At 44.8% G+C, this 13366-nt stretch overlaps 1 long non-coding RNA gene across 1 annotated transcript in view; it reads right to left on the reverse strand.

Annotated features, from left to right (window-relative positions):
• The window catches only part of LOC147731354 (uncharacterized), a 29982-nt gene extending 17991 nt beyond the window's left edge, over positions 1 to 11991 (reverse strand). Inside the window, exons 1-3 of the long non-coding RNA XR_015308432.1 lie at positions 11736 to 11991; positions 11581 to 11642; positions 11382 to 11503 (exon numbers count right to left, since the gene is read on the reverse strand). This is a non-coding gene — a long non-coding RNA (uncharacterized LOC147731354). The remainder of the gene's footprint in view (positions 1 to 11381; positions 11504 to 11580; positions 11643 to 11735) is intronic.
• Between the last annotated feature and the right edge of the window lie 1375 nt (positions 11992 to 13366).

A 13366-nucleotide genomic window follows, 5' to 3' on the forward strand; every position in this document is an offset into this window, starting at 1 on the left:
CTGAATCAAGAGGCATACTTCTTTCATTTTCTTTTTTTTTTTAGCTAAAGCGTGCAGCAATTCCCAAGAGTGTCCCGGCGCTGAAAAACAAAGACCACGTAACAACTAACAGAAAGAGTATCCCTACTTGCGAAAAGTAGTCTGAAGACTTACAGCTGAAACAGCCAGGTCTTTAATTTCCGCCTAAACGTGAAGAGGTCTTGTACCTGTCTGAGACGGAGAGGCAGAATGTTCCATAAACGAGAAGCTGCCACTTGGAAGGATCTGCCCCCGATCCTAGACAGCCTGACCTTAGGAATGGAGGTCAGAAGCTGAGCGGAAGACCTCAGAGAGCATTGGGGAATGTAATGTTGAAATATTTCATTGAGGTAAGGAGCCCCAATCTTACGGAAGGCTTTAAAGATTAACACCAATTATTTAAAATGGATACGTTTCTGAACCGGAAGCCAGTGTAGGGCAACCAGCAAAGGGGCCATATGTGTCCTGGGACCTGCAAGAACAAGCATTGACATAGCCAAAAGGTCTCGCCTTTTGGACCTCATAAGTGTTTAGCCATGCAACACTTGATGTTGTTGCACCAAGGATATTGTGCTGGATAACTAAACACTTATAAGGTCCCAAAGGCGAGACCTATTGGCTATGCCAATGCTTGTTTATTGTTTTCATGTTTTACTATTTTTTTTAATATAATTTTATTTTGAAAAATGTCTCATTAAAAATTATTTCTATGTTAAATTTATTAATGTCTCATTTGTTTATATATGCTTTTTAATAGCATTTGTTTAATTGCTGTTAATATATTATTTATGTATTTTTGAATTGTTAAAATATTGGCTTACATTTTAAATATATATCCACACTAATATAATAAAGAGAGAGCCCAAACCTTTGAGGCGGGTAATCTCAGGAACCACAGCACCAATCACAACACCCAATACAGCGTTGGAAAGGGCAATTGCAGCAGAAGGACATAGGCTTTGCAGACGCCCACCATATACATTTAAAAGGTGAAAGAACCGTGCCTGCAAAGTAGTCCCTTGTGGGCGTGTCTGCGTTGTGCTGTGGGCGTGTGCTGGGGGCGTGACAAACGCTATGGGCGTGTGGTACGTTCCGCCCTTCATGCCATGTCTCATATCGTGTGCTAATCCCACCCTGCTCCCTTAAAATACCCCTGCACCGCATAATCATAACCCACCCTTACTCCTTAAAATACCCCAACACCCTTAAACACTAACCCATCTTAACCCTACAAATATACCCTGTACCCCAAAACCCAAACCTAGCCCTAAAAATACCCCTCTACCCCAAAACCCAAACCTACCCCTGAACCCTAAAATACCCCTGTACCCCAAAACCCAAACCTAGCCCTGAACCCTTAAAATATCCCTGTACCCCAAAACCCAAACATACCCCTGAACCCTAAAATTACCCCTGTACCTCAAAACCCAAACCTAGCCTGAACCCTAAAAATAAAGCTGTACCCCCAAACCTACCCCTGAACCCTAAAATACCCCTGTACCCCAAAACCCAAACCTAGCCCTGAACCCTTAAAATATCCCTGTACCCCAAAACCCAAACATACCCTTGAACCCTAAAATTACCCCTGTACCTCAAAACCCAAACCTAGCCCTGAACCCTAAAAATACCACTGTACCCCCAAACCTGCCCCTGAACCCTAAAATACCCCTGTACCTCAAAACCCAAATCTTCCCCTGAACCCTAAAAATACCCCTATACCCCAAACCTAGCCCTGAACCCTAAAAATACCCCTGTACCCCAAAACCCATACCTATCCCTAAACCCTAAAACATCCCCTTTACCCCATAACCCAAAACTATATCTGAACCCTTAAAATACCCAAACACCCCAAAACATATACCTCAGTCCCCCAAAACATATACCTTTATACCCATACTTACCTTATCCAAACATTAAAAAACATGCTTTTACCATTCATGCATTTACAACAAATTTTGTTGTAAATGTATGTGTGGTAAAAGCATATAAAATGTAATGCCATGCGTTATAATGGCATTACGGAGTCATGATACTTTCGTAATGAAAGTATGCGGAGTGATGGTATGCGGAAAGAAAGTTGCAGAATGATGGGTGTTTACCCTCCCCCAGTAAGTACATTGGTGGCACAGCGGCCCACATCTCCAGCAACATACTCATATTTTTTCCCCACCCATTTGAAAAATGCACAGGCCTCTCTCATTGATGGCCAGCACGACATACACTTTTAGACACACCTCCAACCACAAGTTCTAGAATTGCGAACCTTAGAGCTGCGGAGCTACGTTCGAATCTCGGAATCAGCTCAACATCCTGTGATTCCAGGCAAATCGCTTTGTCTCCCCGTGCCTATCACAAATTAATGTGTTCTTCTGTAATGTAAATTGTGCTCATGCCATGTTGTCGAGTTCGCGCTATATAATATTGCAAGGAAAAATAAAGTAGGGAAAGTCGAGTTCACACACTACTGAACGCGCACTCTTAAGAGTGCATCAGCAGGGCACTGTGAATCGGAGCGTTTCACAGGCCTGTCACAGATAAGAAATGCTATCAAAACGAAATCCTACAAAATAATGTACTACTGGCCGGCAGGCAGCAATTCATACCCGGACAACGTCGGGACGGGCTGCTAGTGTATATATATATATATATATATATATATATATTCACTGAAAAAACCATAGTTTATAGACCATATATAGTTAGGGATTAGCATTTAAAAAACCTTATTTTATTTGCACAAAACCATTGAAATTCCATATATAGTTAGTTGCACTAACTATATATCGCGGACCCGCAATCCACTGCTAATGATGTCACATATTACATCATTCATGACATGGTCAGTGACATCACTGATGACATCACTGATGACATCTCAAATGACATCACTGATGACAACACCCAGTGACTGTATGTTTCTGTAAAGTTAAAATATGTCTTACATATTGAAGAATGAGTGGATGTATAAGTGTCTGGATGAAGGATTTAGTAGGTGCATGACTGACTGTATGAGAGAATGATTAAATGTGTCTCACTGAGTGTATGGGTTAGTGATTAAAGTGTCTTAATTTGGCAATCATTATTTATGTTGTTCTGTAAACTGCTGCATGTTTAAATCAGTAGTTATATCAGTAACTATATGGGTTATTGAATGGTTGCCCAAGTATTTGTATGGGAGACTGAGTATGTGTGTGGGTGGCTGGGAGGTGTATAACTCTGTGCATAGATGTGTGAGCAGTTGATTCCCTAGGTGTATGGGTTCAAAAGTGCATGTAGAAACAGCTGTATGGACAGTTGACTGTGTGCATGAGTATATTGGTGAGTGAATGGATATCTCAGTGCTACATGTCAAAGTAAGTACATATGTAAAACACACTCCATGTGAGAGTTGACATATATAAATAACTGAACATAAGAGCCAGTGAATGTGTGAGTGGCTGTATGAATTATTGTGAACTTGTATCAAGGATTGTATAAGAGAGTAAATATGTGTTACTATATGTTTGAATAAGTAAGGTGTGTATAACTGTATAGTTGAGGAAATGGAGATGTGATTGATTCTTTGCATGACTGACTAGGTGTGTGAGTAACTCCATGGATGTGTGACAGTCTGTGAGTGCCTGTTTACACTGAGTGTATCTAAGGTTATATTAGAGTCTGAAGATGTATTATCACATAAATGATATCATCAGTGATGTAATCAGTAATGTCAAATGAGATGTCAGTGATGTCATTTGAGATGTCATCAGTGATGTCATCAGTGATGTCATTTGAGATGTCATCAGTGATGTCATCAGTGATGTCACTGACCATGTCATGAATGATGTAATATGTGACATCATTAGCAGTGGATTGCGGGTCGGCGATATATAGTTAGTGCAACTAACTATATATAGAATTTCAATGGTTTTGTGCAAATAAAATAAGGTTTTTTAAATGCTAATCCCTAACTATATATGGTCTATAACCTATGGTTTTTTCTGTGAATTTTCAAGGTTTTGTAAATGCAAATTCCTAACTATATATGGTCTATAACCTATGGTTTTTTCTGTGAATTTCATTGGTTTTTTTAAAAGCTAATATCTATAGCTGTAAAATATATTCTTTATTAAGTGACGTATCACGTAGCCCGTGAGACGCCTCATGATGCATCGCATAACCGTGACGTATCGTCTCTGCAGCGCAAACCAAACCCAAAACGTAAGCGCGCCAGAACACGCTTAAAGATATATATATATTTTTTTAACCTTAATTAGACAAAATCCACACGTGCACATATCACAAACGTTCAAAAAACACAATATGTCGGACTCCCGTTACGCTGCCGGTTAGCTGCCCGGTTAACGTACCAGGAAGCACCTTTACCGCGAAAAATCGCAATTTTTTTTTCTTATGCCCCGCAGGGAACTTTAATAGCCCCCTCATCAATCCTAGGGGTTCAGGAGGGGTCTGCCTTACCCCTTTCATTCATTTACACCTTTTTTTTCCACCTCTTGTCTCTCGATCCTACCGAGAGACAAGATGGCGGCCGCTCCGGACTGTTTACAATGTTGACAGCCAATCAGCTACTCCTCAGACTCCCGTTACACTGCCGGTTAGCTTCCCGGTTAGCTGCCCGGTTAGCTGCCCGGTTCGCGTACCAAGACGCGTCTCTACGGCGAAAAAATCGGATTTTTTTTTTTTTGGCCCCGCGTGGCTTTATAATATCCCCCTCATCAATCCTATGGGGTCAGAAGGGGTCTACCTTGCCCTCTTTCCTTCATTTCCCCCTTTGTTTTGGTCTCCTCCTGTCTCTCGATCCTACCGAGAGACAAGATGGCGGCCGCTCCGGACTGTTTACAATGTTGACAGCCAATCAGCTACTCCTCAGACTCCCGTTACACTGCCGGTTAGCTTCCCGGTTAGCTGCCCGGTTAGCTGCCCGGTTCGCGTACCAAGACGCGTCTCTACGGCGAAAAAATCGTTTTTTTTATTTTTTTTTGGGGCCCCGCGTGGCTCTATAATATCCCCCTCATCAATCCTAGGGGGTCAGAAGGGGTCTACCTTGCCCCCTTTCCTTCATTTCCCCCTTTGTTTTGGCCTCCTCTTGTCTCTCGATCCTACCAAGAGACAAGATGGCGGCCGCTCCGGACTGTTTAGAATGTTGACAGACACCGGAGAGCCAATCAGCTTCGCTTTGCAAAGTTCCGATACGCGAAAAGTACGCGAACCGGAGCGCAGCCCGGAGCGCTGTTACAGATATATATCTTGTTTTAAACGTTAATTTCTCAAAATCCACTGAAGCACATATATTGAGACCTAGCAAAGGCACATCGGGCTAACAGTCCCTACAATTTTGCCAAGTTCCGTGGAAATCCATTCAGCCGTTCGGGCTAAAAGTGAGGCCAACCGCCCTATGGAAATTAACATGGGAAAAACGCGTTTTGGGACCCCCCTTTTTTCTCGGCCCCCCCTTGATGAACCCCCCCAAATTTCCAGGAGCTGCTCAGAAACAAAATGTGCCATTTTCCTGAAAATTTCAGCCAATTCCGTCCACAAACGCCAAAGTTATTAGGCATAGAATTTTCAAAAGTTCCATAGAGAAAAAATCCTAACTATATATACCTACTGGCTATCGCCAGTAGGTAATATATATATTACCTACTGGCTATCGCCAGTAGGTAATATATATATATATATATATATATATATATATATATATATATATATATATATATAGAATTAAAACTATTTGTATATGTTAATTCAAATATTTAAATACAATTAGATAAATTATCGGTTGCACATATATTTAATTTTGTGTTATGTTTAATATTTTAAGGTTATTAAATGTAAAACATTATTTCATTATTGTTATTGTTTTTATCTATTTAAGCATTGTGTGGACTACTATACATCCGAGCAGCATAGACTAATTGTAAATACACACTAGGCTCTGCCCGAGTAACATATCTCTATCCATTTAGGGTCACAAACGTATATCTCTTTTAAAAAAATTATAATTGTCCTTCAAGTCAATCCATTGAATCATGACCACATACAGGTTAAACAAACACATGCAGTTAACAGCAAGAGCAGTACAATGAGAGCTAGAAAGATGTAAGTGAGCCAGGAATTAGATAACCAGAAGAGCCCTAGAGAACAAGGGATGGACGGCGAGCTAGGAGAGTAAGCAGGAGAGAAGCAAGAAAGGACTAAAAGAACCGTAGGGAGCAATAAAACACAGGAGTACTAAAGGTGAATAGTGCCAGAAAACACAAAGGGAGTAGCAGAACATGATGGCGGTGGAGATAGGAAGGAGATCAGTGCAAGGGATAAGAAGTCAATTGTGAGGAACATCCACCGTCCCCACAATGGGCAAGGACAGGGAGAGCAGGACCTACGTGGAGTTTAGTTCCATAGGGCCGCTCATCTTTGCTGATCCTTCGGCCAAGTGAGACAAGCAGGATGGATCCATGGGGAGCCACCTTGGAATGGAAACTCCGTGGTTCTTGCTATTGCACCAATAGGTGTCCAGGCTGGTACTCTCCTACACACAGCCCCGCTCCTCATGCTCCAATGACAACGTTGCATGGCGAGGAACGGACTGCGGTTCACAGGGACCTAGAACTAGATCACACAAGAGTAGTGCCTGAAATGGAAATATAAAAGTGAAAGTACTCACAGTACCTGTGTACCTACCTATATCCTACTGAATAGTGCTGGTACTCTCCCATTAAATATATGGCCGCTCTGCCGAGAAGTGCAAATACTCTCCCTTTCAAATGAAAGCAGTGCATGTCCTCAGTCCCTGACAGGACAGGTCCATTCATAGTCCTGCAAGAGCAGCTCACCCAGGAGTCTCCGAGTTTGGGCAAGGCAAAGCATCCCACAGTGCATTCCAAGACACCCAGAGAAGGAAGCACTCTACAATAGTGTGTCACACACACAGAACAGAGGTAGAGGGGGAGGTGTAGAAACAGTCAGAAGTGTGACACACTGGGTTGTGCAGCGCTCTAGAGTCACCAATCACCAAAAGAAACCGAGGTGCACGGATGGGCTCTCAAACCCTAGAGGACAACATGAGAACTAAGAAAGAGAAGGAGAATAAGAGCCGCTGATGGAGGGGGGAGACAAAGAACGACGTGAACAGCATGGACTAAATAAATGTGACTGTGGGAGGAAGGCGGCCAATTGACAGAGAGCAAAAGAGGGGAAGGAGCTACAGAGGTGAGAAAAGAGAGGAAAGAGGAACAAGAGCCCAGAGTTAGTGTAACAGTTGGGTAGAGACACTGTGATTTGAGAAATGGGAAAACGGGAGCGAGAGCAGCAAAGGGAGGAAACACCCAGGAAACAATGCACAGCGTGACAAAAAAGCGCATGATCACAGGTGAAAGAGTGAAAGATGGAAGCCAGAAACATGAAAGACAATAACGAATGAGAGCAGCTGAGGGCAAGAACGTCGAAACAACACAAGGACAGACACGAATGACAGCAAAAGATGGGAAACAGACACAGGAAATACACAACGGGGTAGAAGAAAGGTTAAAAAACTGGAAAATAGGAGATATAAGAATGGGAGTAACAGAGGAATATAAGAGCAACCTAAGGAGAAAAGGAGGGCAGAGAGAGGAGGAATTAAAGAGGCTGGGGAAGAAATATAAACATGAAATCAAAGGGAGAAAAAAGAGTAAGAGCTTCAGAAGGAAGAAAGGGGCAGGGAACCTGAAGGGGTGAAAGGATAGATCTCCCCCTGGTTTGGTCTCCTCCTACTCAGAGGGGAGCTTACAAATACAGCTATAAGCTAACTAGATGCTCTCCCCCGTCCGTTTGGTCTCCCCTAACGGGGATTATGCAAAAGACCAAACCGACGGGGGAGAGCATCTGCTCGGTCAGTCGGGAAGCCCAGCCTTTCCATGTCCTTTTAAACAACAGTGATCTCTAGAAAGGGGAAATACGTGAGCAATGAATATAGACTCAGTCTACTAGTTCAAGTTCAAAAATGCTTTATTCAATTGATAAATAGCAATCATAAAAGCACACAATTATAAAATACATAACCAATTATATGGGTGAAAATTCATAATGAACATTACATAAAATCATTTTAAATGTTACAGTAGTATATTATTTTAAAAGGAAAACCGTCATTTCAGTACACAAAACGTTCAAGTAAACATAGATTTCCTGAGATACAAAACTTTTTTTTTAAAAAGCTGTGATTCTTAGAACACTATTTTCGCTATCTAAAAATTGTAATGACAATAAAGCAGGACGACATTGACGTAGTCCAGACTGTTTTAGTATAGGTACCAACAACAGCCTCCTAACAGAGGAAAACAATTTACAAAATAAAACTAAACGGACCGTGGATTGAGGGGAAATTTTGTCACAGGGGCAAGGCTGGTAGTCTCGCGACCAGTCATTCATAACGGGAAAAGTGATTATTCTGTGATAGACCTCCAGCCTAAAGCGGGTTAATAAAAACCTATCATAAACACCGGGAACAAAAATCAAGTAGGGCTGAATATTAAAAGTAGTTAAAATCAATTGATTATGCAGGACTGTGGGCTTTAAAATCGCAGATGTTATTATAAGAGTGTCCAACAGCAGAAGACCTATTTCCTCAATTCCTTTCTAGTCACTGCCGTAATGGTAAGAGCATTGAAAAAATACTCTAAATGGCCAAGATCCTTACAGAAATTGTAAACATATCTGACCCCAGGAATCCTCATTATTCCTTCCAAATTCAAGATTTCTAAAAGAATATCACTGTTCAGTTTGGTTTCCTCTTTTATCCACAGCCTGTGCCACAATAGCACAGGCTCTAGTCTAAATAAATCAGAGATACACGGGAGACCTAGCTCTGCATGACAAATACATCCTGAGGTGCCACTTGGAATGGCTAAGATATATTTTAAAAAGGAGTTTTCTACTGTCTGAATAGGGGTACGGTCAGCAAACCCCCAAACCACACTACCATAAACAGCTGTAGAGACACACTTTGCCTTATATATTTAAATGAGTTCCTCAGGAGGTCTTTTACCCAATTTCCTGGCAAAGATTGTTAGGGCAGATGTGGTGGTAAAAATGCCAGTTTTGTGCTGCTACAGCTTGTACCCAGACGTCATTCTGGGAAAAGAGGATACCCAAATAGGAGATTTGTTTAGTAACCTCGATCTTTTGTCCTGCAATAAACAGGTCTCTGTTTTTCCTTAAAACCCCTACCACAGCGCTTAATAAAGGTTTTGGAACAGTTTACCCTTAATCCCAGATCTTTCATGAAAAGGGAAAAACTATCCAAAACACGCTGAAGGCCCACCTGTGTGCGTGACATCAGCACGGCGTCGTCCGCATACAAGAGGGCTGGTATTGGGCACCCAGCTACTTGAGGAAAATCTTGATTATCTTTAAGCAAAAAGGAATGGAGCCAGGACACAGCCCTGTCTGACTCCACGCCTTAGCGTCACTATATAAACGCTTAAGAAAATAAATATTTACATCAACCCCCAAAGCTCCCAGTATTTTCCATAATTTGGTGTGGACCACACAGTCAAATGCGGCTGTGAGGTCCACAAAGGCTAAAAACAGATTCCCTCTCTTAGCCCTCGTATATTTCCCCCACCAGCAAGGAAAGGTTCAGACCCTGTTCTACTGTCCCCACACTGGCCTGAAAGCCATATTGCAGGATAGATAGAACTGAATTTTCGTCAGCCCAGTCCTGAAGACGTTCCAATATGACCTGGCCTGCTACCTTCGTGATGGCATCAAACAAGGAAATTGGTCTGTCTTGCCTATCCCCCTTTTTGATGATAGGCACAATAGTGGACTCTACCCAAGTGTATAGGAAATCGGTGTTACAACTGGCGTTAAGCACCTGCACAAGTAAAGGCCCCCAAAGAGGAATTATTGACTTAAACATATCTATGGGGACCCCATCTGGGCCAGGAGCCTTACCGCCCTGACTAGCGTGTAAGGCCCTCCCGACTTCCTCTAAAGTGAACACTAAATCCTTAGAGTGAAGAGGACTCAGTCTACTATATTACGTGGACATGTCCAGCCGGACAGAGGTCTAATATTTTCTTTTTAGGAATTGGAGACAATATCACAAAACAATACATCAAGTGGGACACAAGCATGTGCCGTACTTAGCCAATAGAATACAGAACAAGGGGGGGAAGTCAAAGACAAACAGGGGGCTCAGACAAAGCTGTTCAGTTTGTTGTACATAGGAATAAGCAGTGACAAGAAAAACAAATCGCATAATACAACTTTACAGTTTAGTAAACAAAAGTTTTTGGTGTATAAGGTGTTTCAAAGTGTCAATGGCGTTTCGATCCAGCAAGAGAATAAGTGGATCATCATCAGGACATAGAATGTATGCCTAATAATTTAGAGCCTCATTTGCCTAGGGAAGGAAAATGAGGAAGGAAAATACAAAGACGCAAGAATTAGGAAATGCACGGTAAGTACAGAAGGTAATAGGTGACATCGCAACATGCAACTCATAAGGAGGACAAAAGTGGCTCCGTGTGGTACATTTGAAGGAAGGCTTGTGGGTGAATGGAATCGGTTGTGGAGCCTCCATGGCTGAAGATTGCCGATGTCTAGGTGGTTTGTTGGAGCCAGAGTCCTAGTGTATGACACATAGATCTCTTAGGAAGGAAGGACGTAGGAGTCTAGATAGTTAACCAAACCTCCTGCGTGTTGTCTGGAAAGACGGGGTGTGTGTAGGTGGCTGTGATATTAAGATAGGCGCAGCGCAGGTCTGGGAGATGAAAGGTTCATGCAGGTGATGGCGCAATGATCAGGATCTCGTGAAGGGAGCAGGATAGGTCAGACATTTTGCAAAATGGTACATGCCGGGAGTGTACATTAGACCTCAAAGCAAGGGGCTTCAAGTGATACAATTGTGGAGAACCAATAACTCAGCGCAGTGCGGGCATGGGAAAGAGGGTTGTCATGCAAGAGGAAGCGCAATAATCCAGTGCAATAAGGGTATGGGAAAACGGGTATGGGAAAACGAAGTTGTCATGCAAGAGGAGGTGCAATAATCAGATCACAGTTCACAGAAGATACAAGCTTGGCAGATGCCCAATACACTTCAAGGCATTCATAACAATTACGTTTTAAGCGATACCAATGCGGAGCAACATATACGGTGCAAGGCGCTTAGCCTTCGTGGGGGAACCACGGCGGTTGCAACAATGTTTATGCAGAAGGTCACAATTAGATGCTGTTATGACTAACGGTGCTACGAAGTTGAGCATAAGAACTCTTACACATAACAGTCGTAGAACATGCAGAGTGGCAAAAATAAAGCGTCTGGTTTAAAATAGTGATTCATCGCAGTGATGGAATTACGTTGATATGCGGGCGCTTACCAGGAGGGAGCGATTGGTGGCTGGAATGAAGTGAAGCCAGAGTCAATGCAAGGCGGCTTGAAGGGGTGAAATCCGGTTCTGAATAGGGGCCGAGAGGAGTTACCTTGGCGCGGTGGCTCTCCCTGCGGAGTAAAGAAGGGGTTAATGTACATGTTATAAGGGACGTGATATAACTGATGCCGAGGGGACATGGACTCACCAGTTCGTGGAAGCTTTCCAATATCAAACCAAGAGGAGTTAGAGTCACGTCAGCACGATCGCCTGAGGGAAAAAGGCAAGGGGTAAGTGAGGAGGGGGTGCTGGGCTGCTTGTACGTTCAAGCAGACGAGCATGCGTTCGTGGTGAATCGCTTACTGGTTCCATGGGGTTTATCAGTGGCTCAATAGCGGGATTCTGCAGACCGATGTGGTGTTCTAGGCAGGACCAGGAAGTTACTCATAAGAGGTGGGGCTTGTGTCCCAATTGGCCGGCGGGGTCAGGTGATGCAGTAAGGAGAGAAGAGGGACTAAGTGTAGAGGAATCCTCAGCGTGGTTGAGGTAAAGAAGGGACTCATCGGTGAATATGGACGGGTGCCATCTTGGCAGTGTGTGAAAGTGATTGAGGTGGAGGAAGTAGTGACAGTTTTACATGGAAAACAATAAAAAATAAGCAATAGGGGGGCGTGGCCAAGATGGCGTCTGAGTAGGACGCTTCTCCGAGCCGCTCCGGCGCCGATCCTACATAGCTTCTTATAGCTCGGTCCTGCGGGAGCGGACTAGCCTCAAAAGTGCAGCGGAAGTTCCTCTGGCATAGCGGAGTGGCTCGGTGCCGTCGATGGAGCGGAGCGGCGTCTGGGGCGACCACTGGACCGACTGAGCTTTGAGGCCTACGAGACCCCGGCCTTGCGTGGTTCGCGGCACCCGCTATTGGGGAGGACAGGCCCTCCTGCGATCCCGCCAAGACCCTCCCTGCGCTGATCAAGAGAGGAGGAGCGCTCCCTGCCGAAGAAGCGGCCGATCTGGTCGCCGGTACGCCCTGGGGGTGTTCGGTGATACTGGCCTGTGGCGTGGAGCGAGACCGCGAGGCATAGAGGCAGAGGTGCAACGACACCCAGCAGTGATCATCGAGGGGAGGCCCGGCGACGCCCGGGTGCCAACGGGGCTGCGCACGCTGACGGCAGCTGTGGTGAATCGGCAACAGGTGAGGCCCCGGGCTGGACTGGAGGTGGAGCGTGGAGCCGGACCAGTGGTGGAGGCTGGCGGGCCCAGACGAGAGCGGATTTGCCTGCATTGAGGACGTGGCCTACGTGATAGCAGCGGCATCCCTAACCGTCCGCCACAAGTCTGCAGGCCCGCAGTGCGCTATGTACGCTGGCCATTGGACACAGTAAGAATACGAGCATGTGCAGGCCGGAGGCCTGGGCTGCCATGTGGGCCGCGTGAGCGAGTCGGAAGGCACCACGGAGTACGGTTTGAGGCCTGGACATTGAGATCGTGGGCCCCGGCTTTGGACCGGAGGTGGAGTGGTTGCTCGGTCCCTGCACCGAGGCGCGTTGCGGGGCCATTTTGTTTGGTCTCGTGATGTGACTGGCTGGCTATCGCCGATACCGTCCGGACTGAGTGTTGCCCGCCAAGATGTCCAATACCCTACGCAAGGGGCGTCCGAGGAAGGATGGCGCTTCGAAGCCCTCGCAGCAGCCGGCATCTCCAGGGGCTAGTGGCTCGTCGAAGCAATCGGACGATGAGGCGCCTGTGACAAAGGCCTTTATGTCTGAACTTTTTGCCTCCATCAAGGAAGACATCTCCGAGCTCCGCGCACAACTAGCGTCCGACCTGCGGGACGTACGGAGAGATGTGGATGGACTAGGTGAGAGGGTGGCGACCCTGGAGGACCATGATTTGAGTGTGGCCAATGATGTTTATCTGTTGCAGCAAGATATCATCCGCCTCACAGAACAGAACTTGGACTTGCAGACACACACGGAGGACCTGGAAAACCGTTCCCG

The sequence above is a fragment of the Lissotriton vulgaris genome, chromosome 2_1 (assembly GCF_964263255.1).
Source record: "Lissotriton vulgaris chromosome 2_1, aLisVul1.2, whole genome shotgun sequence".
NCBI classification, from domain to species: domain Eukaryota; kingdom Metazoa; phylum Chordata; class Amphibia; order Caudata; family Salamandridae; genus Lissotriton; species Lissotriton vulgaris.